The sequence below is a fragment of the Hypanus sabinus genome, chromosome 10 (genome assembly GCF_030144855.1).
Source record: "Hypanus sabinus isolate sHypSab1 chromosome 10, sHypSab1.hap1, whole genome shotgun sequence".
NCBI lineage: Eukaryota > Metazoa > Chordata > Chondrichthyes > Myliobatiformes > Dasyatidae > Hypanus > Hypanus sabinus.
In genome coordinates, this window is record NC_082715.1 from 135600777 (window position 1) to 135628320 (window position 27544).

The following is a 27544-nucleotide window of genomic DNA, read 5'->3' on the forward strand; positions in this document are numbered from 1 at the left end:
GTTGGTTACCTACCTACAGGAAACATGTAAATAAGAGTGAAAAGTACAAAAAAAGAGGACCAGAGTAGTGTGTGCAATGAATATGGACTTATATTCCCAGACCACCTTTGATCTACCTCATCCATAAGTGTCCTAGCACTGGCTGTGAAGACAGACCCCGATTGGTCCTCCCAAAGTGCAACACCTTTCAGTTGTCTGGATTAAATTCAAACGGCTGTTTTTCAGACTATATTTCCAGTGGTGCAGATCCTACGGAAAGTTTTGACAGTCTTCCCCACTGTACACTAGACCCTTAATCTAGACGTCACCCACGAATATATTGTTGAATTATATGACAAACTGCAACGGCCCAACGGCACTGCATTTGTCACATGCATCCCGTCAGAGAGGCAACCACCTTCTAGACATACTACAATTTCTGCACATGCTTCCCACCGGATCCAGGAGGAGACCTTGTCAGGACCTCGGAATACGTCCATCCTAATTCGCCTCAAGTCATCAAACACCTCCTACTTTGACATAGGTATAGCGTCCATGACTTCCCTGCTGCTTTCCCTCACTTCTATAGATTGTTTGTCCGTCTCCCGAGTCGACCGAGTAAAGGAATCCATTTACGATGTCTCCCATCTCTTTTGACTCCAGGCATAGATTACCATTCCGAACTTCCAGAGGATTAATTCTGTCCCCTGGAATCCGGCTGCTCTTAAGATAACTGTAGAAGCTTTTAGGGTTCTGCTTCATCTTGTCTACTACAGCAACATCTTTCTTTCTATTAGCCCTCCTGATTTATTTATAATGTGTTTGCGTGCATTTCTTATACTCCTCGTTTGCTCCCAACTGCCCATAAAAGTTAAGCACCTCCTTTGTTTCTTATCAATAACCTCAATATCTATCGAAAACCAGGGTTAGCTAAATTTACCATTGCCTTATATTCTGACAGGCACATACAAGCTTCGTACTTCCAAAATTTCACTTTTGAAGGCCTGTCATTTACCAAGTACATCTTTGCCAGAAAACAGCCCGACCAAATCCACATTTTTCTATTCCTTTCTGATATCTCAAAATTGGTCACTGTCGACTTTACAATCTCAACTCCAAGACCAGACAAATCCTTTTCCATATTCCTCTATACAAACTTCTGTCACTTGTCCTTACTTATTCCCTTATATAAGAACAACTACTGCAATCTCTCGGTGGGACTTCTATGTACTACTTAAAGGAACTTTGCTGCAAACAGTTGACAAATTTTATTCCGTGTTCTCCTTTTATGGTATGTGATTCCCAGTCAATACATTGGATGTTAAAACCACCTGCTATCATAGCCTTATGTTTAATACAACTGCGTGCGATCTCTCTACAAGTTTGTTCCTCTGAATCACGCGGACTGCTGGATAGTCTATAATATCGGTTCTAAGAGAGTAGAGATAGCAGCACTCCTTCTTAAATTGACAGTGACGTAATAGATTTGGTCAATCAATTCTAAACCAACAACACACTAACCAATCAGAAATAGACAATTGAGATCGAGCCAGTCAGGATCGAGCGTTAAGCCCTACTCATGCTCTGCTCACTTGAAAGGGCATCTGAGTGGGTGTATCATGAGGCTTATTATTTGACTAACTTGTGTCTGAGGAAGACCGTCAGGCTTACCGTTGAAACGTTGCAGTCTGCATTTGTAATTATGTGACTGTTCAGACAACGTTTAGAATGGATAGATTTGATAACCAGTCACAAAGCCTCCACAGTCAGTTATAATATCTCAACACCTGTACTCAATACTTTGATTTATGAAACATAGAAGCAAAGAAAAAACATAGAAAAACCTAAAGCACAAAGAGCTCATTGTGAATTGCCAACAACTGTAAACATTATCTTGAAATATCATAGTTTTTCCAACAGACGGTCGTCTCTCTATCAGAGAGAACTTTGTCTTTACATGATACATTGGCTAGGACAATTGTGGGATCGTACTAACTTCATATTGTCTACATTTTACAACAACACATGGATATTTGTGTCACAAAAGTCTTTTAATAAAATCCCATTAATCCTTGGAATAAATGAGTGGTTGCCTTCGTGTTTAGAGAACTGTAACTAATGCCTTTTATTCTATTACAAATCTTTTAGTCTCACTGGATGTTAGTTCCCTTTGTAAATGGTGGCTTCTCTGAACAGGTATTCTCTAAAATTGATATTTGAGCAATCAGAAGTAGCGAGTCCACCACACCAGGCATTTCTCAGTAAACTTTTAGATAGATCCAGCGCCTTTACTACCCTGTTCTTGCTGCCATTGGAACTATTGGGAAGGCTCTGCTCCGGGACCGAACGCGGAAACAATGCTGTTTTTATGCTGCTCCGCTCGTTTGTCAAGGGATATGTTCAGTTTACCGCTTCAGTCAGGGAGTTCGGCCCAGTGAAGCACAGTTCACAACTTTCTAAACTTCTTGTTTGCAATATAGTAAATTTCCTGAACGTTTCGCTTTCGCTCTCCGCTTCGTGATCACAACTCCAGTTGAGGATGGGAAAATCATTGATTAGGTGAGTCAATGGGTCGTGTTGTATTCTGGTGAAATGTACACTAATTGAAAATGATACAGCATCATTCTACATTGGAAACGTGCAAACAATGAACAGTATTGTTTTTTTTTAAAAAAACTTTTTTTATTGCATTTTAAATGGTTACAAAGTATGAAAAAACAATGTATATAACCCATACCCCCTCCCCTTAACCCCTCCCCCCTAACTGCCCTATAGAAAAAAAAAGAAAGAAAGAAAGAAAGAAAGAAAGAAAGAAAGAAAGAAAGAAAGAAAGAAAGAAAGAAAGAAAGAAAGAAAGAAAGAAAGAAAGAAAGAAAGAAAGAAAGAAAGAAAGAAAGAAAGAAAGAAAGAAAGAATGCCTGGTTGTTGGAAGATCTCCACATGCTCCATGGAATTCGTAATAACTTTAATATGTATATTTATTTCTTTCCCCTAATAACCAATTGTTTCATCTTCAGAGCATCTATATATTTAATCCTGTCTTTTGTAAATAAGGGCTCCAAATTTTCAAAAATGTTTCATATTTATCTCTTAAATTATAAGTAATTTTTTCTAATGGAATACAACCATAGATTTCTTTCTTCCAAGAATCTATACTTAAATGTGTATCCGATTTCCAAGTAACTGCAATAGCTTTTTTGGCTACTGCCAGTGCAATTTTTATAAATTCTTTCTGATACTTATTTAGTTTGAGTTTCGGTTTTATCCCTTCAATATCACCTAGTAAAAATAATATTGGATTATGAGGAAATTGTGTTTTTGATCAATTAAAGAATAAATATAAAATATCAAACAACACTTTATTTTGTTACTTTCAATTAAGGGCTTATTTAAGAGAAAAATTAGGTCAAACAATGTTATTGCCGAAATCTAATGAAATAGAAATTTTAATTCAAAAAGGAAATATCAAAAAATTTATATCTTGCATGTATAATTTGATTCAAAGACAGGTAATTAAGCAAGGAGTCCATAAGTCAAGACAAAAATGGGAAAGTGATTTGAATATTGAAATTGAAGAAACAAATTGGTCAAGACTATGTCTTGATAGTATGACAAATACAATAAATGTTCGGTTAAGATTAGTGCAGTATAATTTTCTACATCAATTATATATTACACCACAAAAAATAAAAAAATTTAATCCAAATTTATCGGATCAGTGTTTCCGATGTAACCAGGAAACTGGTACTTTTTTTCATTCGACATGGTCTTGCTCTAAAATTCAACCTTTTTGGACAAATTTAAGACTTTTACTGGAACAAATTACATGAACAGTATTGTTATGAAAATTAACTGCGGATGCTGAAAATATGAAACAAAACCTGGAACAGGAGAAATAAAGAGGATACTTGATTGATGAAGGCCAATACACCATACGCCTTCTTAACCACAGAGTGAAGCTGCGCAGCTGCTTTGACCGTCCTTTGGACTCGGACCCCCAGATCCCTCTGATCTTCCACACTGCCTCTTGTAAGACTCTTGTCTTACAGTTAACACTATATTCTGCCACCATAATTGAACTACCAAAATGAACCACTTCACACGTTTCTGGGTGTAACTCCATCTGCCATTTCTCAGCGCAGTTTTGCATTCTGTCAATTACATTCCCGCTGAGGCTTCCGGTTCTTGTATCAACGCATGTATTTATGTTCTAACACTGAGTAAATTCTACAAGTGAGATTGCCGTCAATTTGCTTATCCAACCGTAAGACTTTGAAATGTGGGAAGTAGCCAGAGCATACCGAGGAAACTCAAGCGATCACGGAAGAACATATAAACGTCTTACTGGCAGCGACAGGAATCCAACTCCGATCTGTGATCGGTGGTGTTGTAAAACGATCGCGTTAACCCCTATGTTGCTTTGACTCCCACTACATTTCCTAACGGCTCCTAGGAATATAATGTTCTTTTTTCTCTTAACTTCTTATGTTAATCTTTTCCTGGAGCTATATGTAATTTATGTTCATTGAACGTTTTCATAGATAAGACTGGTGTTTACAAAATGTCTTGTTGTTGCTACTGTTGCTGCAAAAAGGTAATTTCCATTGCACATATAGCCCGTAAATACAATATGTACCTTATGTTTACAGTACATACCCTATTTATACAGCATACACCCTGATTATACAGTGCATACCCTCTGTATACAGTATATGCCATATGTATAAATTTTAAATGCTGAGTAAAAAACTCAGTATATAAAAAAAACTCATAAGGCCATGGGACAAAGGCGAATAACTAGAACATTCACCCCATCGAATCTGACTTCCTATCGGATTGATGACTGATTTATTTTCCCTCTCAAATCCATTCTCCTGCCTTCTCCCGGTAACCTTAGACGTCCTTACTAATGAATAACCTATCATTCCCCGCATTGAACATACCCAGGAAAGTAGGACAGCTTGCTCAGTATTCCATTCTTCAGACATTTCAGACAGAATAGAGAGTATATAAAAGATGTAGCTACGTTGAACGACTGATCGGGAAGAATGTCACAGCTGTTGCGATATCTCGAAAAGCTGACTGAGTGAGACAGATCTCAGGAATGAGAAACACTCTCAAGGTTGTGCCATAGGTCTCTGGACAGACAGCGGAAAACAGATGAACAGAAATGTAGACGGATTATGAAAAGATAAAAAAAAAGCAACATTGAAGCTGTAGTATTGACTGAAATCCCCAGATATGGTATAGCAATTCCGTCATGCCTGAGGTGATATGGACTACACGTACGGACACAATGGGTCGAATGGGCTGTTGAGGCTCTGGACTCTTCTATGTTGTACAAGTCCAGAAGAAAGAAAGCAAACATTATTTTTTACAAATGTGACTGACACAGTGATTCCAATTAATTGAATGGCTGTTCTGAAAATTCGGACAGTCAAATGCTCCTCTTTTCTTCTATTTTCTGCAGTTAAATTCGTGTCGATTTTAATTCTGAATCCAGGGAAGTGTGGACTCTCCAAATGCTTCAAATCCTACCTAGTGGCAATCTCTGCAGCGGATCTGTCCCTTGTCATTCTTAATGTGATATTAACCCGAATCAATTGCATTCATTTCCCAGTTACTTTCTTCTTCATCACTCCCGTGTGCACAATTAAGGTTGTCTTGCTTCAAGCAGCATTGGACTGTTCCGTTTGGTTCACAGTCGCTTTCAACTTTGACTGATATGTGGCAATTTGTTGTCAGCAGCTCAAGGCAAGATATTGCACAGAGAAAACTTAGGCTGTAGTTTTAGTAATAGTGAGCACCATCGCTTGGTACTTTATTTATGAACCTGGTGTGATTATTGACTATGTCCCATGGTTTTGTGTTGAAAGTCCAAATTACACATCACCTTTATGGACTGTATACGAGTGGATTGACAGTTTGCTAACGCCACTGCTTCCATTTGCATTCATCTTGCTGTTTAATATCCTGAATGTCAAGAATATTGTTACAGTCAATCGTCTCCGAAGAGGTCTCTGAACCAATAGTAAGGGAGAGAACCGCGCTGACCCAGAGACGGAGAACAGGAGAAAATCCATTGCTGTACTCTTTGCTTTGTCTGCCAATTTTATACTGATGTGGATACCATATGTTGTGTATTCCTTAAATTGGCCGGTTGTAAACTTTAATCATACAAACAAAAATCTGAGTAACCCCATATATATCGCGCAACAGACTGGATACATGCTGAGGCTGCTCTTTTCCTGTACAAACACGTGTATTTATGCTCTAACTCAAAGTAACTTCAGACAGGAGTTAAGAAATGGATTTAAATATCCATTTGTTAAGCAAACACGTTATTTATAAAATAATATAAAACTGATTTGAACCAAATGATTTAAAATCTGATTTACTGCCATTTACTACCAACCACTTTTGCAGAATGAATAGCATGGCTTTCACCAGGTCACCTGCCTTCTGAACTCACCATAGCCACGGCCCAATGATGGGCTGGGCTTCTATATTCCACAAGCGACAGTGAGTGCTTTAACAGCAAATCAACATTTAACTGAGTGTGGCATCAAAGAGCGGTGTAAACTTGGTGAAAGGGTATCAGAGGAACACATTCTGATTATTGTGTCCCGTCTTCACAGAAAGAAATCGGATTCGATTCACTTTGACATTAAACATTGCTGCAGACCGTGTTTAATCTGCTCTTGGAATGGTTTCCTGGGCGCAGACCTAGGCAGGATTGGTTTGAAGACCAGCAGTTGCCCATGCAGCAAGTCTCCCCTCTCCACGCCACCAATGTTGTCCAAGGGAAGGGCAAGGGGCGATACAGCTTAACAAATATGTAACACACAATAACTCAGGAGAGTAAGAATGAAATCTACAAATGAATGAATTACACACAGATAACAAAGTAAAGTGCATAAATTAATTGATAAAACTGAATTAAATAAAAAAAATTAAGTACTAGTAGTTGGTACCAAAGCCAAAGAAATAAACTTCTTGATACACTTGCGAACTTGGTTCCCCTTGTAAAATAAGAAGTAACAAGCTCTCGGGTTCTCCATGATTCAGATTTGAATTTTAAATCCGACATAAAGAAAGTGACCGCTGAAAATTAATTCAAGGCCTTATTTCCAAGAGAATAGTTTACTACAATGCTCTTTTTACTGGCCTTCTAAAACAATCAGTTTGCCAAATTCAAGCATAATTAATGCAGCTGCTAGAGTTTTATCTAAAGTCGGCATGAGGGGGTATATTGGTCCAGTTTTAAATTCTCTGCTTTGGCTTTATGGATTTCGTAGAATTGATTCTATTGTTCCCTTAATTTTCTGTTAAAAAACTCTCAGCGGTCAGAACCTGCGTACATCACAGACTCACTAACGGGAAAATCTGTAGATGCTGGAAATCTAAGGAATACACACAACATGCTGGAGGAACTCAGTACGCCAGACGGCATCTGTGGAAAAGACTATAGTCCACGTTTCGGGCCGATATCGTCCATCAGGACTGCAGAAAAAAAGAAGATGAGGATTCAAGATTAGAAGGTGGGGGAGAGGAGGAAGAAACACAAATTGATTGGTGAAATCAGGAGTGTGGAGTTCGTGAAGAGCTGAGAAGTTGTTTGGTGAAAGAGATTCAGGAATGGAGGAAAAGGGAATCTGATAGGAGGGGACAGAAGGACATGGAAGAAAGAATCACTTTAGCTTTAAATTACTCAGTCCCCTTAAATTTTGACAGCCTCCATCAAAAGCAAATTGGCTGATCAGTTTTTTTTTAAATTTTGTACGACGCTCGGAACTCAATGTCTAAAACTATATGGGACGCAGACACCAGCTCATTTAACCTTGCTTTTAACAAACACCATTTTGTTCTTTATTTTGTTTATGCGTTTTATCCCATTTTAAAGCACTTTGAATTATATCGTTTGTATGAAAAAAGATCAATAAATAAATATTTATTATTAATATTTCCTCTTTCATTTTATGTGTGTTCCCTCCCGTTTTTGATTCCCTGTCTATCCCCCAATGATTCTATAAAACTCTATACTGTAGTCCCCCATTCCCCTACGCGCCAAGGAATTAAGTCCTAGCACGCTCAGCATCTCCCTATAACCCAGGAACTGGAATCCTTGCAACTTCCTTTCCATATTGGTGACATCCCTGATATAAGGTAGTGACCAAACCCAAATGCAATTCTGCAAACGTGACAACACTAATTTTGTACAACTGCAACACAGCGTCTCATCGCCTCTATTCAGTGCCCCGAATGACGAAGAACAGAGTGCCAAACGCCGTTTTCATCAGACTCGCTACCTGTGATGTCACTTTCAGCGAACTATGCACTAACAATTATTTGTTGCTGACTTATTTATAATTGCACAATTAGATCAATGGGGATACCAGGCTAGATAATTCAATACTCCTCTTGTGGGATGTGGGAAGACAAGGCGACCCCCAGTAACCCTGGCGATTTCACTTGCAAGAACTGCAGATTCAAACTCTCACGTTAAAGAATTGGAGCTGAAACTGGGTGGACTCTGGATCGCTCCAGAGGCTGAGGGGGTGATAGACAGGAGATAGACAGAGGTAGATACAGGCAAGGTGCAGCATACATTAAAATGGGTGACAGTCGGAGAGTGAAAGGGGTTAAACAGCCAGTGCAGAGTACATGTGTGGCGGTCCCCCTCATCAACAGATAGACCACATTCGATACGGTTGGGAGAGGATGACAGAGCAGAGGGAAGTCGCAGCATTCAGGTCATGGCACTGTCTGGCTCTGTGGGGGAGACGAGAGCTGTGGTAACAGGGGATTTATTAGTTAAAGGAACAGAAAGAGGTTCTGTGGAGACAACGAGAAGCCCGGATATAATGGTGAGTTTAGGGAGCCAGCCCTGGATATCTCGATTGAGTCTTCCGTATTCTAAACTGGGATGGTGAGTAGCTGGAGTTCGTGGTCAATATAGGTACCGGTGACATTGTTAGGAAAGGGCACGAGATGCAGCAAAGTGAGTTCAGGCAGGTAGTTGCGAAGTTAAAGGACTTAAAGTTGAAGTCCAGGGTTATGATCTCAGGATTGCTACCCCTGCCACATGCTAGTAAGGCCAGAAATGGGAAGATATTACAGTTTGACCGTGACTATAGAAAAGGTGTGGGAAGGGCTTCAGATTTTTGGACCATTGGGCACTCTTCCAGGGAAAGCGGAACGTACAGAAGAGATTGTTTGCACCTAACTTCTAGCAGGATTAATATCCTAGACGGAAGGTTTGCTAGCCCAGCACGGGAGGTTTGCTCGTGGGGAGGGGGGGGGAGGGTTAAACTAGAGTTGCAAGGAAATGGGAAATTGAATTCTAAAGCAGATCGTAAAGTGGTTGTGCAGATAGATGTTGTTAAGATCGCTACCAAAGTCGGGAAGCAAAAGATCAAACATGGTAGGACTAATGTTCTGAGTTGCGTCTATTTCAGAGCAGGAAATATTGTAGGAAACGCAGATGAGCCAAGGGCATGAATCAACACGTGCAATTACGATATTACGGCAAGTATGAGAATTGGTTGCTGGAAACACAGAACTAGCAGATCAAGATTTTGGGATTTCCTGGTTTTAGAGGCGATAGAGCAGAAGGAATTAAAGGAGGAGTAGTGACTTTACTTCTTGGGTAAAATGCCACGGAAATGCTCAAACATGACATACTGGAAAACTCGTCTGGTGAGGCTATCCACGTGAAACTGAGCAATAAGAAAGATTTGACCGCGTTAATGGCTATAATGTAGACCACTCAGAAGTCCACAGGATTTAGATGAGGAAATGTGTGGATAGATCGAATGTTGCAAGAAACATAAGGTTCTTATCACAAACTGAAACAAATCTGCAGAGGCTGAAGATCGTAGCAGAAGACAAAAAAAAATGCTGGAGGAGCTCAGCAGGCAAGACAGCATTTATGGAAAAGCGTATAGTCGATGTTTCAGGCTGAGACGTTAACTGTACTCTTTTCCATAGATGCTTCCTGGCCTGCAGAGTTCCTCCAGCATTTTGTGTGTGTTGCATTAATAAGGTTCTGACAGTAGATGAATTAAATTTTCTACATGTTGATCACGACTCCCACAATGTATCAGGTCTAGACTGGAGAGATCTTCAAATACGTTTAAGGAAGTTTACTTAATCAGTACTTAGAAGTGAAATACTTAATCTCCTATTAAGGAATGAGCCAGGACAGGTGATGGAGGTTTATTGCAGAGAACACTTCGCACCTAGTGAACATATAATCAGGGGGCAAAAGGTTATTAGTTTCAAGATACTTGTGGAAAAGGATTGGTCCGGTCGAGTTGAGATTCTAAAATAGACTAGCTCCAAATTTGAAGATATTAGAAAAGATCTGGCAAGTGTGGATTGGGATAGATTGTTTTCAAACAAATGTATACTGGCAAAGTGTGAAGCCTTCAAAATTGAAATTTTAAGAATACAAATGTAATACTCTGTAATGTTTCACTGCTAATGTAATGGCCTCTCTGTAATGTTTCACTGCTAAGGTAATGGCTTCTCTGTAGCAGCAATGTTTGGGCTATGACTAGAGGTAATGCAGCCTTTGGAAATTATGTGAGCCAATGAAAGGCATGTTGTTCTTCCCGGTGTGTCTGGGAGCAGGAACTTCGCGGTCTTTTGTCGGCGAGATATGGTGAAATAAAGCGTGGGTGGAGAGAGTTGTTAGACTGCCGGACGAAGTTGAACAGGAGCACCTGTGATGCTCATAGCAGGTTGATGAGAAACGACTGAACGAAATCTTAGGAGCCAGCATGCACATTAGACTGCTTTATTAAAATGTGCCTTTTTTCTCTTTTATTTTCTTTACTAACCCTACCGTCAGATTAAGATTTATAAAGTTCGCTCGTTTAATTGCACATGGCGTACTGTCTGATATTTTGCAGTTTGGATTTGTAACCGAGCAACACATGACGCAGCATCCACACAAGCGACATTTCTTAGTTTGGCCAGAGGCTCCCTTTCCTAGGCAAACACGTGCTGGCCGATCCTAAGGTTACACAAAAGCTGAAAGTTCCTGTCGCATTAAAATGCAAGGCCAACTGGTTTATGGAATCTTGGTATTCCGTCAGGGAAGAAGGGCCATAAGAATTAGCCAGGGAATTAGTAGACGGTGGGTCTCACATCACCAGAGGGTAATTTATTGGAAGATATAAGGGACCGGATATATGATTTTTTTTGCATAGACAGGGATAGATTTGGGAAAGTCAACAAGGCTGTTTGCATATTAGGTCGTGTCTAACCAGACATCGAGTTTTTCGAGTATGTTACTAGAAAAGTTGACAAAATCAAGGCTGTGGATGCTATCTGCGTGGCCTTCATCAAGGCATTTGAAAAGGCCCGGGATGGGAGGTTGGTCAAGAAGGCTCGGTTGCTTGACATTCAAGGTGAGATAGTTAATTGGGTTAGATATTGTTCTTGAAGGAGAAGCCAAAGAGTGGCATGAGATGGTTGCCTCACTAACTGAAGGCCTGTGAACTTTATAGTGCAGCGGGGATCAGTGCTAGGTCGGTTGTTTATCATCAATATCAACGATCTGAATGATCATGTGTATGCCTGAACCAAGAATTTGCGGATGACACGGACAATGCAGGTCTAGTGGATAGCAAAGAAGACTCTCAAAGTTTGCAACGGGATCTGGACTAGATTGAAAAATGGGCAAGAAAGGCGATCTAATTTAATGCAGACAAATGGGAGGTACTGCACTATAGGAGGACCAATCAGTGCATCTCTTTCACAGTAAGCGGTAAAGCAAAGAGCGATGCGTAGAAAAAAAAAAAGGCTCTGAGAATACAGGAGTATAATTTATTGAAAGTGCCGTCACAGATAGATAGGGTTGTAAAGAAAGACTTCAGCATATTGGCTTTCAGAGGTCAATTTAATGAGTGCAAGAGATGGGATGTTCTGTTGAAGTTGGATAAGACGTTGCTGAGCCTTAATTTGGAGCATTGAATGCAGCATTGGTCACTTATCTACAGGAAAGATGTTAATAAAGTTGAAAAAATAGTTCGAAAATTTACAAGGATAGTGCTGGAGCTGAAGGAGTTAAGCTATAAGAAAAGATTGAACAGATTGAGGGGAGATTTAATAGAGGGGTATAAAGAGTATAAAGGCTAGCAGGATTTTTCCACTGAAGTTGTGTCCGTCTCCAGCTAGAGGTCACGAATGAAGGGTGACAGTTTTAAAAGATTAAGGGGAACATGAGGGAAACCTTCTTGAGAGTAGTGAAAGTGTGGAACGAGCTGTCAGCGTAAGTGCCGGATGCGATTCCGATTTAAACGTTAAATACAAGTTAGGTTAGATAACTTATGTGGATGGGAGGGGTACGGATGGCTGCAGTACGTTCCGTGTACGGGTTGACGGGACTGGGCAATTGAAATAGCTCAGCACGTCTCTAGATGGGCCGAAAGGGCAATTTTCTGCAGCACTGTTCTATAACGCCCAATGCGCTACCGAGCACTGTAAAAAGTGCCTGTAAAAAGCATTCACCCCCAGTGGAAATCTTCATGATCTAGAAACAGAAATATAGAAAATGTACAGCACAATACAGGCCCTTCGGCCCACAATAATGTGCCGAGCATTTGCTTACTTCCGATATTACCTTGAGTTACCCATATCCCTCTATTTCTCTAAGCTCCAGCTATGTATCCAAAACTGTCTCAATAGACCCTATTGTATCCTCCTCCACCATCGTCGTCGGCAGCTCATTCTATGCACTCACCAATCGCTGCGTAAAAAAAACTTCTGCTGATATCTCCTCTGTGCCTACTTTTAAGCACCGTAAAACTCTTCCCTCTCGAGTTAGCCATTTCAGCCCTTGAGAAAAGCCTTTGTCTATCCACAAGATCAAGGCCTCTCATCTTGTACACCTCTATCAAGTCACCACAAAGAGTGAAGCCAAGTTCACTAAACCTATTCTCAAAAGGCATGCTCCCCAAAACAGGTAACGTTTTTGTAAATCTCCTCTTCACGCTTTCTATAGATTCCACATCTTTCCTGTAGTGAGGTGACTAGAACTGAACACTGTAATCCAAGTGAGGTCTGAACTGGTCCTATGTAACTGTAACATTACCTCTTGTCCCTTGAACTCAATCACACTGTTTATGAAGCCCAATGCACCTTATGCCTTCTTAACCACAGAGTCAACCTGCGCAACAGCTTAGAGTGTCTACTGGACTCGAACACCAAGATCCCACTGATCCTCCCCACTGCCAATTAATACGATATTCTGCCATCATATTTGACCTACCAAGACGAAACACCTCGCACTTATATGGGTTGAACTCCATCTGTTACTTATCAGCCCAGTTTCGCATCCTATAAATGTCCCGCTGTTACCTCTGACTGCCCTCCACACTATCCACAACACCCCAACCTATTTGTCATCAGCAAATTTTCTAACCCAGCCCTCGACTTCCTCATCCAGCTCATTTATGAAAAACATGAAGAGAAGGCGTCCCAGAACAGATCCCTTATACACATCTCTGGTCACCGACTTCCATGCAGATTATGCCTCCACTCCAACCACTCTTTGCTTTCTGTGCGAAAGCCAATTCTGGATCCACAAAACAAGGTCCACTTGGATCCCATGCCTCCTTACTGTCTCAACAAGCCTTGCATGGGATACCTTATAAAATGCCTTGCTGATATCCATATACACTATATTTAATGTTCTACCTTCATCAACGTGTTTAGTCACATTCTTAAAAAAATCATTTCGGCTTGTAAGGCACGAACTGCCTTTGACAAAGCCATGCTAATTATACCTAATCATATTATGCCTCTCCAAATGTTCATGAATCCTGCCTCTCAGGATCTTCTCCATCAAGTTTCCAACCACTGAAGTAAGACTCACAGATCTATAATTCCCTAAGCTATTTCAACTCCTCTTCTTAAATAAGGGAACAACTTCTGCAACCCTACAATCCTCCGGAATCTCTCCCGTCCCCAAAGATCATCGCCAGAGGTCAGAAATCTCCTCCATCGTCTTCCACAGCAGCCTGGGGTACATTTCATCCACACCTGGTGACTTATCCAACTTGATGCTTTCCAACAGCTCCAGCACATCATTTTTTAATGTCTACATGCTCAAGCATTTCAGTCCGCTGTAAGTCATCGCAACAATCGTCTAGTTTCTTTCTGGTAGTGAATGCAGAAGCAAAGGATCCATTAACTATCCCCGCTACCTCGTCTTGTTCCAGACACACTTTTCCACTGTCACTCTTGATTGGCACTTTTTTTTAACGTCTCATCTTCTTCCCCTTCACACACAAGTAGAATGCATTTGGTTTTACTTATTCCTGCTCTTCAAGGCCTTCTCATGGCCCCTTCTGGATCTCCTAAATACATTCTTAAACTCTTTCCTGTTAGCCTTATAATTTTCTGGATTTCTAACATTATCTAGATTTTTCAACCTTCGTAAGCTTTTCTTTCCCTCTTGATTAGATTTTCAACAGCCTTGGTAACCATGGTTCATGAAGTCTACCATCCTTTCCTTGTCTCATTGGAATGTACTTATGCAGAACGCTATGCTATTATCCCTTGAACATCTGTGCATTTCTACTGTGAACATCTGCTCCCAATTTAGGCTTCCAAGTCCCTGCCTGGTATCTTCATATTTCCTCTGAAACGGTTTCCTGACTTGTCTGCTCCTCTGCCTCTCCAATTCTATTGTAAAGGAGACTGAATTGTGATCATTCTCTCCAAATTGTTCTTCACTGAGAGTCTTGATACCTGACCAGGTTCATTTCTCAACACGAGATCAAGTACAGCCTCAGTTCTTGTAGGCTTATCTTCATATTATGTCAGGAAATAATTTTGAACACCACTAACAAACTCCCGCCTATCTAAGTCCCTTGCTCTAGGAAGATACTAATCAATATTGGGGAAATTAAAATCCCCCATCACGCCAACCCTGTTATTATTGCACCGTTCCAGAATTTGTCTCCATTTTTGATCCTGGATAACCTTGTTACTATTGTGTGACCTAAAACAAACACCCAGTAGAGTTATTGATCCGTTCCTGTTTCTAACTTCCACCCATAGAGACTCAGTTGACAATCCCTCTATAAGTTCCTCCTTTTCTGCAGCCATGACACGATCTCTGATCAGCTGTGCCACGCCCCTAGTTGTTTTGCCTCCCGTCTTGTCCTTTCTGAAACATCTGAAGCCTGGAACTCTAAGTAGCCATTCCTGCCTCTGAACCATCCAAGAATCTGTAATGGCTACAACATCATAGTTCCAAGTACTGATCCAGGCTCTACGCTTATCTGCTTTGCACATGATACTCCTTGCATTAAAGTAGACACATCTCAAACCATCAGTCTGAGTGCATCACTTCTCTATCACCTGCCTATACTCCCCCTCACACTGCCTACCAGCTTTCTATCCTTCTGAGCTAGCCATCCGTTTCTCTATCTCTTTAGTTCCGTCCACACCCCCAATCAATTCTAGCTTAAACTATCCTCAAAAGCCTTAGCAACCATGCTTGCCAGGATACTAGTCCCACTCGGATTAAAGTGCAAACCATTCTTATTTTACAGATCATGCCTGTCGCAAAAGAAGTTCCAATGATCCAGAATTCTGAATCCCTGCCCCTTGTTCCAATCCCTCATCCAGGCATTTACCTTCTACGTCACTATATTCCGCTACTCACTGTCGCGTGGCATAGACAGTAATCCCGAGATTACTACCCTTGCGATCCTGCTTTTCAGCTTCTTTCGTAACTCCCTGTAGTCTGCTTACAAGTCCTCTTCCCTTTCCCTACATATATCTTTGGCAAATTACCATCCGTGTTTCTTTCCTACGTCCACACAATTGCTTATCTGACCCCGAACTATTGAATACTCTATCACTGCTGTCATTCTCTTCCTTTCCCTACCCTCTGAGTCACAGTGTCAGACTCTGCCAGAGGCCCGACCACTGTTGCTTCCGCCATATAGATCGTCCCCACCAACAGTACTCAAACTGGAGTGTTTATTGTTAAGGGGGACCACCACTTGTGTACTGTCTAGCATCTGACTCTTGCCCTTCCCTTTTCTGAGTGTTACCAATTTACCTTTCTTCCGAGGCTCCGGTGTGACGAATTGCCTATAGCTCCTGTCTACAACCTCCTCACTTTCCCTGTACAGACGAAGTTCATCGATCTAACCTGGTCCCTAAGGACCTACAGCTCAATGCACCTGGCGCAGATATGGCTGTCCAGGACGTTGGAAGTCTGCTGGACATCCCACATCGGACACCCAGTACAGAGCACCGTCATCGCAGAAATACTGCCTATCCCTATTCTTCTCAAGAATCTTACTTTGCCTCGACCCGTTATTGCCGAAGCCCCGTTGAGACAAAACCCTCCTATTCTGATTTCCTATGCTACGCACCCGCTCTATAAAGCTATTCTCTTTTTAAATTCTTCCCGCCGGTCCAACTTCTAACGTACCCGTGCCTGCGCAGTCGTGCCTCGATCAAACCGCTGAAGGAGAAAACTCCTTTTAAGTTCCTCCCGCTGATCTGAGTCGCTGACGGCGACTCTTTTACAACATTGAATCACAGTGTTAACTTGAACTTTTTAATACTAATTAACAGGAAAAGAGTCTTTCATCTCAAACTGAAAGCAGATCTCTACAAAGTGATTTAAATTAATTATGAATAATAAACAAAAATTAATTGGTTACGTTAAGTACTGACACCCTTCAAGTCAGTAACTAGTAGATGCACCTTTAGCAGCAATTGAGTCTGTGTGCCTGGGTCTCTCATGGCTCTCTACAACCGGACTCTGCAATATTCTCCCATTCTTCTTCAATAAACAGTTCAAGCACTGTCAGATTACATGTAACGACACTTAAAGGAAATTATCTATCTGAATTCCCAGATCCCGTTGTTCTACACCACACTTTAGGACCACTGTGTAAATCCTAAACTGGTTTGCCCTCCCGAAGAGCAGCAACTCACACTCGTCTGTGCTAAATTCTATCCGCCATTTTGCTGCCCATTTTCCCAGTTACACCAGAATCCGGTGGAAGTCTTCATACCTTCCTTGCTGTCCACTACACTCCTAATCTCATTGTCATCCGCAAGTTTTCTGATCCAGTTCACAATATTATCATCCAAATCATTAATGTAGATGTCAAGCTGTAGAGCACGCATTGCCGATCGCGGTGGCACACCAATAGTTACAGGCATCCATTCTGATGGACAACCAACTATGATCGCTTTCGGGCCTTTCCTAATAAAGGAATATTGAATAGATATTTACTACTTAATTCTGAATGCCTCCTTGACCAGCATCTTATGCCTGACTTTGTCAAATTACTGACTAAAGTCGGTGTGGACAACATCCACTGTCTTTTCTTCAGCAACTTTACTGCTGATCTTGAAAAAATCTTAGATTGGTCAGACGCAACCTACTGCGCTAAAGCTATGTTGCCTATACCTGATCAGGCCTGACTATCCAGATATTTATATATGCTATCCTTCAAAATGTTTAATAATAGTTTACCCACTCCTCACGTTAGGCTCACCGGCCTATAATTGATTACATTTTTGCAGAGTTTCTCGAAGAACAAAATAACAATAGCTGTCTTCTCATCCTCCAGTGCCTCAATTGCAGCTAAAAAAATTCGAAATATGTCTGCTCGCTTCCCCAATAGTTTCTGCACTTGCCTGCCACAGGGTCTGGACATTCTTTGCACTGAGTTCAGAAAGTCCGGGGCAGGAGCAGTTAATGGAGGGTCATGTTTCTTTAACAGGTGATAATCAACTCACATCCTCCAGCCGCCGTCCGCTTTCTTCACTAGCCAGCACTGCTAAACTCGAAGGTTGCAAGTCTGATCACACCTTGTTTTAACAACAGTACTACGGTGTCTGACCCCTCCGTATGCCTTTCTCATATTCCGTACAGTTTCACACAAACCACGTAAATCGGTGGCTATATAATAATAGGTTCCGTTTCAGTATTCCATCTGCTTTGACAGTCATGATTTCCCCTCAGGGAAACCATGTTGATATCATCATATTTGATCATGTATCTCCAGCTACCCCAAATCTTTGTATTTACTAATGCACACCAATGCCCTTGAACTGAATGCGACGCAGTCTATCACAGGTAAAGCCCTCCACATGAACGAGCAGATCTACACAGAGCCCTGTCATAGGAAATCAGCATCGATTGATAAGGAATACCGACATGCAGGCAATACTTTCTTCTCGTTGTTGCCGTCAGGAGGAAGGTACAGAAGCCTTAAGATCTGCACCATCGAGTTCGGAAACAGCATTGCCTCTCAACAGGAGGGTCTAGGAGAGGAGCGGATAACTTCACTCAACTTCACTCAACCTATCACTGAAATGTTACCACAACCTATGGACTCACTTTCAAGATATCATTTCATATCCTCGATACTTATTGCTTATTATTATTAAATCGTGATTTATTCTAAGCTTCAACTAGTAAAGCCTTAGGTAAGACCATTGCCAAGGACACCCATTGCTAAACTGCTAGAAATTTCCGATCTATTCTAGTGGTGTTTAGCATTCTCGCTTTCTGAAGATTTACATGAATATTCTTTTATAGCCTAGACGTCTAAGATTATTGTGTCATGAGCCCTGCGGGCCTCTGAACTTATATTTGTTCATTGTAGTCTTACCCAGCTGGTGCCGTAGTGCCATCAGCACTGGACCTCGAGGCGGATGTTCCTGAGTTCAAACCTGGACCGGCCCCAACGTGGGCAGCATCAGTATCTGCGCACAAGTAAGTTCTGACAATCTACTTCCATATCATGTCACGAAAACCCTATGGACCTGTCAGACTCCGACTGAACAACAATTTTGTCTAGGGTTATATAGCCTTTGTTTAATCTTGCCAAATGTATTACCACTGGCATGGAATTTATTGTGATAATTTAAAACAGACTCCGAATTAGCTCTATCGCAAGGTTCTTGGGTCTCAAGAATGTTCATCTACCTGACCAACCTCCCAGGCGGTACCTTGTCAAATGATTAACTAAATTCCATGTGGACAACATTCAATGTCTTGCCTTCATCAACTTTCCTGGTGATCTCCTTGGAAAACTCTTTTAGATTGTTTAGAAAAAAACATACCACGCACAAACCCATGCTAATCAGCCCTGACTATCCAGATATTTATGTACGATGTCCTTCAAACTACCTTAGTTTGCCCGCTACTAGCCTTAGTTTGTCCTCGTTGCTGCATTGCCTCATTCTTGTTGACGCTCTTTCTCCTTTTCCTGAGTAAACACAGATGTAAAAGTAAATTTACTATTTCCGCGATCTCTTTCGACTTCCGACTAAATAGCTGATCACACTGCAGTTCAAGAGGACAAATTTTGCCCCGTAGTGTCATTTCACATTTAATATATCAGTAGAAGCCTTTGGGATTCTTGGTAGTCAAATGCTCTTAGGAAATTTTTGTGCTGCAGTCTAGACAGAGTAGACACCGTATTGTGTAGAGGGAGTTTAACAGAAGCGAGCTGGAGTGCCATCACCTTCTGCGCGTGAAATTCGCGATGAGAGCTGCACTCAAGGTCCAGTAAAAAGTATAAGTATATCGATTATGGGAATGGCCACTGTGTTAGATTGGGGGTCTTGAGGCTTTGGCTCATCGAGGCTTTGCCGAGGAGAGGCATAGGCCTTATGTAGATTGTTGTTATTTATTATTTCCTTCTTTCTTTTGAGCAATAGGAACGTTAGACCAGACACTGCAATATTCTTACAGGATGTGGGAAGGCAGGGAAATCTACAGTGTCCCTGACGAATACACCAGCCAGAAGTGCACCCAGCTGCAGCATCTAACAGACCGTACGAAGGACTTGGAGCTAAAACTAGGTGATATTCAGATCATCCGGTACTTGGATGACTTGAAGGATACGACATACAGTGCAGTAGTTACACCCCAGGTGTCGGAAACAGGTAACTTGGTGACCGACAGGTGGAGTAAAGGGCTTAAGCAGCTATTGTAGAATGACTGTTCCCCTCAGCAACTGGTATACCGCCTTGAATTCTATTGAACTAGCACAGGGAAGCCACAAAGGTCAGGTCTCTGACACTGAGTCTGGCTCTGTGGCTCAGAAGTGATGTGGGGAGAAGAGGCGAGCTGTAGTCATAAGGGATTTGCTTAGTTGGTGGAACTGAAATGAGGTGTGAGGATGGGTGACGAGGTCCTGCAAAGTGAGTTCAGGGAATTAATGCGAAGTAACGTATAGGAATCCAAGGGTTCTGATCTCAGGATTGCTACTCGTGCGACGTACTATCGAGGTTACAAACAGAAGGTTCATACAGTTTACCAAGTAGGTAAGGTGTTGGTGCAGCAGGTAGGGATTCAGATTTTTGTGTCATTGGTCTTTCTTCCACGGAAGATGTAGTCTGTACAGAAGGGTCTGTTTACATCTGAAATGGAGGTGGGACTACATCCTTGTAGGAAGGTTTGCTCTTTCTGACGGGAAGAGGTGGTACTGGTTTAAAATGGAGTTGCAATGGTATGGAAACCAGGGCACTAGAAGACATGATGGAGTGGTTATGGAGGAAGATGCTGTTAAGCCTGCAGTCTATGGTGCATATGAATCAGGAATTTATGTTCGAGGTATGACAATCCAAATCTTTCTCCTAGTCAGTATATACCCTATGCTAGAGGGCGTGCATTTAAGGCGAGAGGGAGACGTTTAGGAGAGATTTTTAGCGTAATGTTTATGTTGGAAGCTGCTTAGAAACAGTTTGCAGGGTTGTTCGTAGGAGTATATATGATAGCTGTGTTTGATATGGATTACGCATAGTAGAAGAGACTACTTCAATATTAAATCATGTTCGGCACAGGCGTGGCGGGCCGAAGGGCCCTTTGCTATGTTGCAATGTTTTATGTTCTCTGTTCTGCGACGGGCGAGAAAGGAAGTACAATGATTTATATTCTGGGGTAGAGTTGATTGTCAATTGACTGTCTTTGAAAAAACAACATTCTCCCCAATAGACGTTCGGTCTCTCTATCAGAGAGAAATGTGTCATTACTTTATTACGTGTCAGGGACAATGGTCGGATCGTGCTTAGTTGTTATTTTCTACATTTCAAAACAAAACATGGAGAATTTTAACACAAACATCTTTTAATTAAATCTCATTGCATCATAAACCTTGGAATAAATGCGTGGTTACCTCCCTGTTCAGATAACTGTAACTAATCCACTTCATTACATTGCAAGTGTAACCGTCTCACCAGAGATTATTTCCCAATATAAACGGTAGTTTCTTTGAACAGGGATTGATCGTTGGCCAGTCAGAAGAAGCGACTCCACCACACGAGGGATTTCTCAGAGAGAATGGGATATCCAGTGATCTTCCAGATCGAGCGCATCTACTACCCTGTTCTTGCGGCCATTGGGGTTATCGGTAAGGCGCTACTCCGGGATCGATCGCGGAATCAATGCCCTTGTGTTGCTGCTCCTCTCGTATTTGTAAAGGTTTATGTTCAATATTACAGCTCCAGTTAGGGGGATTATTGCTCAGCAAAGTCCAGCTCACAATTTTCTAAACGTTCTTTCTGCAATGCATATATATATTTGCTGAATATTTCGCTTTTACTGTCAGCTGTGTCATCATGACTCCAGAAGAGGTTGGAAGATTCATTGATTAGGCGATTCAATGGGTCGTATTGTCTTCTAATGAAATATACACGAATGGAGTATGACAGGGCGTCACCGTACATCGGACCACATGCAAATAACGAAGGTATTGTTAATGAAAATGAACTGCGTTTGCTGGAAATGTGCAACAAAATTTGAAACTGTCGAAACACTTGAAAGTTGGCAAAACAACTTACATTTCAGGTCTTCGACCGTTTCGTACTGTACAGCTATTAAAACAGAGTTGGTTGTCACTTGCAAAGTAGGAGCGGGAGGATGAGCAGCACAAAGAACCATTCTCGGCTGACTGAAACTCAATGGATGAACGTGGCAGTTTTAAGCATACTGAACATCTATGTACAGCGTGTTTCATGACAGCAGTGGAAGTAGAGCTGCTGTCTCACAGACTGGTGTCACAGCTTCAATCCTGACGTTAGGTGCTCTCTATGTGAAGATATCGCAGGGTCATAAAGCACGAAACGGCAGCTCCCGAACAATTCGCCCATGCCGACTAAGCAAAACAACTCTCATTTGCCTGCAATTGACCATGTACCTATGTATACTTGTGTACATAACTTTACATCTTTCTTATCCATGTATTAACAGTTTAAGTCCCAATGTTCAACAATAGCTTTTTACCACTGCCATCTACAATGCACTGGAGGAATTCAGCCAGTGTTTCTCTGCAACAAAAACAGCAAAGGTGCTTTGTTTGTCACAGGTACATCGCAACGACCAAAACAATCCGAGGAATGTGGTGGGGGCAGCCAGCTTTTGTCGCCACGATTCCGACACCAACATTACATGCTTTCAAGTGGCTAACCTAACCGTAAGTCTTTGGAATGTGGGTGAAAACCAGGACACACGGAGGAAACCCATGCTACCACGGAGATAACATATAAACGCCTTATAAACTGCGAAGGGAATCCAACTCCGATCGGTGATCACTAGCTCTGTAAAATGATTGCACTAACCACTTCGTAACATTTCCTACACTTCCTAGGAATATATTGGCTTATCTCTTTTAACTTGTTTTTTCGATAGTCTCCTCTGGCTATGTGTAATTTATGTTTATTTAATCTTTTATTAAATTAGACTGGGAAGTTTATTAAGTGCTGTGTTGCTGCTAATACTGCAAAAAGATTATTTTCATTGCATTTATACATTGTGTATACAGCATAGACCTTCTGTATATAGCTGGTACCAAAAAATAAGAAGACAATGAGTCAAAGGAGCATAATTGGGCAATTCGCCGCATCGAATCTGATTGGTTATCAGGCTGATAATTGATTTATTATCCCTCCCAACTCCATTCTCTTGCCTTCTCCCCGGAACCTTTGACGGCCAGATTAATTAAGAACCTGTCGAAATTCCGTTTTGAATATACTCCCCCCCCATAAAAAAAGAACTGCTTCCTCACTATTCCAGTATTCTGACATTCCAAACAGAATAGACGGGATACAAAAGATGTAGCGAAGTTGTACTACTGATTGGGGAGAATGTGACAGCTACTCCGAGAGAGAAAACTCCGAAAGGCGCATTGAGTGAGAAAAATCTCACTAATGGTCTCCGAACAGTCAGCGGGATGCAGAAGAACAGAAATGTAGGCAGCTTTTGAAAAGATGTAAAGCAACATTATAGCTGCAGTATTGACTTGGGTTCTCAGATATTGTTTTGGAGTCCCTTTATGCCTGAGGTGATGTGGACACACGTGGGTAAGTCGGACTATTTTGGAATGGAAATGGTGGGTCGAAGCACCTCTTCATAGCTGAGGTGTACAGTCATATGTACCACTCAAGGTAATTCCGGCTTACCCTGGTATGGACAGGAAGGGTTGAATGACCCGTTGAAGCTTTGGATTCTTAGATAATTTAGAAGTCCAGAATCAAAGAAACTAAAAGTTTCTTTTTTATTACAGATGTGTCTAACACAGCTATTCCGATTAATCCAAGGACTGTTCTCTAAATTCTGAAAATAAAATGCTCTTTCGTTTTATTTCCTTCAGTTAACTTCATATCGATTGTGATTCTGAATCGAGGGAAGTGTGGACTCTCCAAATGCATCACCTCCTATTTAGTGGCAATGTCTGCAGCGGATCTGTCACTTGTAATTCTTAATGTGATATTGAACCGAATTAATAACATCTATTTCCCTGTTTCTTTCCTGTTCATCACACCCGTGTGCACGATTAAGTTTGTCTTGTTTCAAGCAGCTTTGGACTGTTCGGTCTGGTTCACAGTCGCTTTCACCTTTGACCGATACGTGGCAATTTGCTGTCAGCAGCTCAAGCCAAAATATTGCACCGAGAAAAAAGCGGCTCTAGTTTTAGTAATAGTGAGCAGCGTCGCCTGTTTGCGATCCATCCCCTGGTATTTTGTATTTGTACCCGGGGTTATTATTGACAATGTCCCATGGTTTTGCGTTGAAAGTCCAGACTATTACACATCACCTTTATGGACTGTATACGAGTGGATTGACAGTTTATTAACGCCACTGCTACCATTTGCATTCATTTTGGTGTTTAATGTTCTGACTGTCAGGAACATTGTTACGGCCAATCGTCTCCGCAGGGGACTCCGCACCAACAGTAAAGGAGAGAACCGCGCTGACCCAGAGACGGAGAACAGGAGGAAATCCATCGTTTTACTCTTTGCTTTGTCTGCCAATTTTATACTGATGTGGATACCATATGTTGTGCATTCTTTAAATTGGTCGGTTGTAAATTTTAATTATACAGACAAAAATCTGAGTAACCCCACATATATTGCGCAACAGACCGGATACATGCTCAGGCTGCTCAGCTCCTGTACCAACACGTGTATTTATGCTCTAACTCAGAGTAAATTCAGAGAGGAGTTAAGAAATGGAATTAAATATCCGTTCACTAAACTTATCACATTATTTGAAAAATAATATAAAACCGCTTTTGAAAAAATTAAGATTTCCCTCTCATTTACTGTCATTTAGTACCAACTATTTTTGCTGAATGAACAGTGTGGCTTTCTGCAGGCTGTGTGACTGTCTCTGGAACTCATCGTAAACACGACCGCATGATAAACTGGGCTTCTATATTCCTAAGGCGAGAATGACTGCCTTTAACACCAAATTACTGTAGAACTTAGTGTTGCATCCAAAGATCATGGTGAATATGTATCGCATGAAATCTTTCTAATTGTTGGAGTCAGTCCCCACACAAGGAAATCCTCTTCTATTCACAGAGATATAAAACGTTGCTGCATCGAAACATAGTGTAGGGGAACTTATCCATGCCATCCAGGGTCCTCTTCAAAACTAGCCCCAATTACCCGGGTCTGCCACAAGCTGCTGGAAGAAGATTTTTATTTTATGTTAAGATGTGCATTAATTTCTTAAAAATAGATGGTCGAGTCATGTCAAGTCAATTTTATTGTCATTTAACTATATACATGCATACCATATAAACATATAACAATTACAGCACGGAAATAGGCCATCTCGGCCCTTCTAGTCCATGCCGAACGTTTACTCTCACCTAGTCCAACCTACCTGCACTCAGCCCATAACCCTCCATTACTTTCCTGTCCATATTCCTGTCCATGTTTTAAATGACGATATCGAACCTGCCTCTACCACTTCTACTGGAATCTCATTCCACACAGCTACCACCCTCTGAGTAAAGAAGTTTCCTCCTCGTGTTACCCCTAAACGTCTACACCTTAACTCCCAACTCATGTCCTCTTGTTTGAATTTTCCCTACTCTCAATAAAAAAAAGCCTATCCACATCAACACTATCTATCCCTATCATAATTTTAAACGCCTCTATCAAGTCCCCCCTCAACCTTCTCCGCTCCAAGGAATAAAGACCTAAAATGTTCAACATTTCTCTGTAACTTAGGTGCTGAAACCCAGGTAACATTCTAGTAAATCCCCTCTGTACTCTCTCTCTATTTTGTTGACATCTTTACTATAATTCAGTATAACTCAGTACACAATACTCTAACTTTGGCCTCACCAATGCCCTGTACAATTTTAACATTATATCCCAACTCCTATGCTCAATGCTCTGATTTATAAAGGCCAGCATTCCAAAAGCTTTCTTCACCATGTATGTCCTATTTTGATTATTCCTACCAAAATATAGCATCTCACATTTATCAACATTAAATACCATCTTCCATCTTTCAGCGCACTCTTCTAACTGGCTTAAATCTCACTGCAAGCTTTGAAAACCTACTTCATTATCCACAACGCCATCTATCTTGGTAACATCTGCATACTTACTAATCCAATTTACCACCCCATCATCCAGATCATTAATGTATATGCCAAGCAACATTGGACTCAGCACAGATCCCTGAGGCACACCACTTATCACCGGCCTCCAACGTGACAATTAGTTAACAACCACTACTCTGTGGCATCTCCCATCCAGCCACTGTTGAATCCATTTTACTACATCAATATTAATACCTAACGATTGAAATTTCCTAACTAACCTTCCGTCTGGAACCTTGTCAAAGGCCTTACCGAAGTCCATATAGAGAATATCCACTGCTTTACCCTCGTCAACTTTCCTCGTAACCTCTTCAAAAAATTCAGTAAGGTTTGTCAAACATGACATTCCACGCACAAATCCATGTTGACTGCTGCTAATCATGCCTTGTCTATAAAGATAATTATATATACCATCTCTAAGAATACATTCCATTAATTTACCCACCACTGACGTCACACATACAGTCAAAGAAGCCAAATTTTCTCCGTACAGGGTATAAAACACAGTGGTATTCATAACACGCATATAATAAACAATAACTCAGTAGAGTAGGAAATAAATCTACAAATGAATAAATTACACATGGATAACAAAGTAAAGTGAACAAATTAAATGATAAAACTGAATTAATTAAGATAATACTTAAATATTTATTTGGTCTCAAAGCCAAAGTGTTAAATTTCCTGATAAACTTGGGAACTTGGTTTCCTTTGCAAAACCAGAAATAACAAGTCTGGATGTTCTTCTTCATTCAGATTTGGATATTAAATCCGACTTAAATAAAGTGAACAGAGTTGAAAATAATTTACTCCCTTATTTCTAAAAGAATAGATTACTTTAACGCACTTTTTACTGTCCTTCCGAAGCAAGCTATTGGCAAAATTTAACCATTAAGCTCGTCTTTTAACTGAAGTCAGGATGAGGGGCAATATCAATCTCTCCAGGATTTTTTTTAGAATCGACTTTATAGTTCTGTTTATTCGCTTTTAAAAGTGTTTTTTGTTTGAAGAAACCTCTCAATTGTCAGAGACTGGCGTACATCGCATATTCACTAACAAGACAAAATCTGCAGATGGTGAAAATCCAGGTAACACACACAAATTACTTGAGGAATTCAGCAGGCCAGGCAGCATCTGTGGGAAAGAGTATATATAGTCAACGTTTCGGGCCGAGACCGTTAATCAGGTCTGGAGAGAAAATAATACATGAGGAGTCAGAACGAGAAGGTGGGGCGGGAGATGGGGGGGGGGGGGAGGAAGAAACACAAGGTGATAGTTGAAACTGGGAGAGGAGGAGTCAGGACGAGCTGGGAAGTTGGCTAGTGAAAGAAATATAGGGCTGGAGAATGGGGGAACTGAGAGGAGAGGACAGAAGACCATGAAAGAAAGAATCACTTTGCTTTAAATACCTCAGTCTCCTTAAATTTAAACAACCGCCTTCCAAAGCAAATTGACTGGTCAACTTCTTTTGCACTGAGCACTTACCTCAATATCTAAAAATATGGGACGCAGACGCAGTTAACAACAGCTCAAACCCTATTGATTTAAAATTGTTTTTAACCAACACCATTTTGTCGTTAATTTTATGGTTGCACTTTATCCCATTGTATCGTACTTCGAACCTCATCGCTTCTATGAAAAGTGTTCTATAAATAAATAAT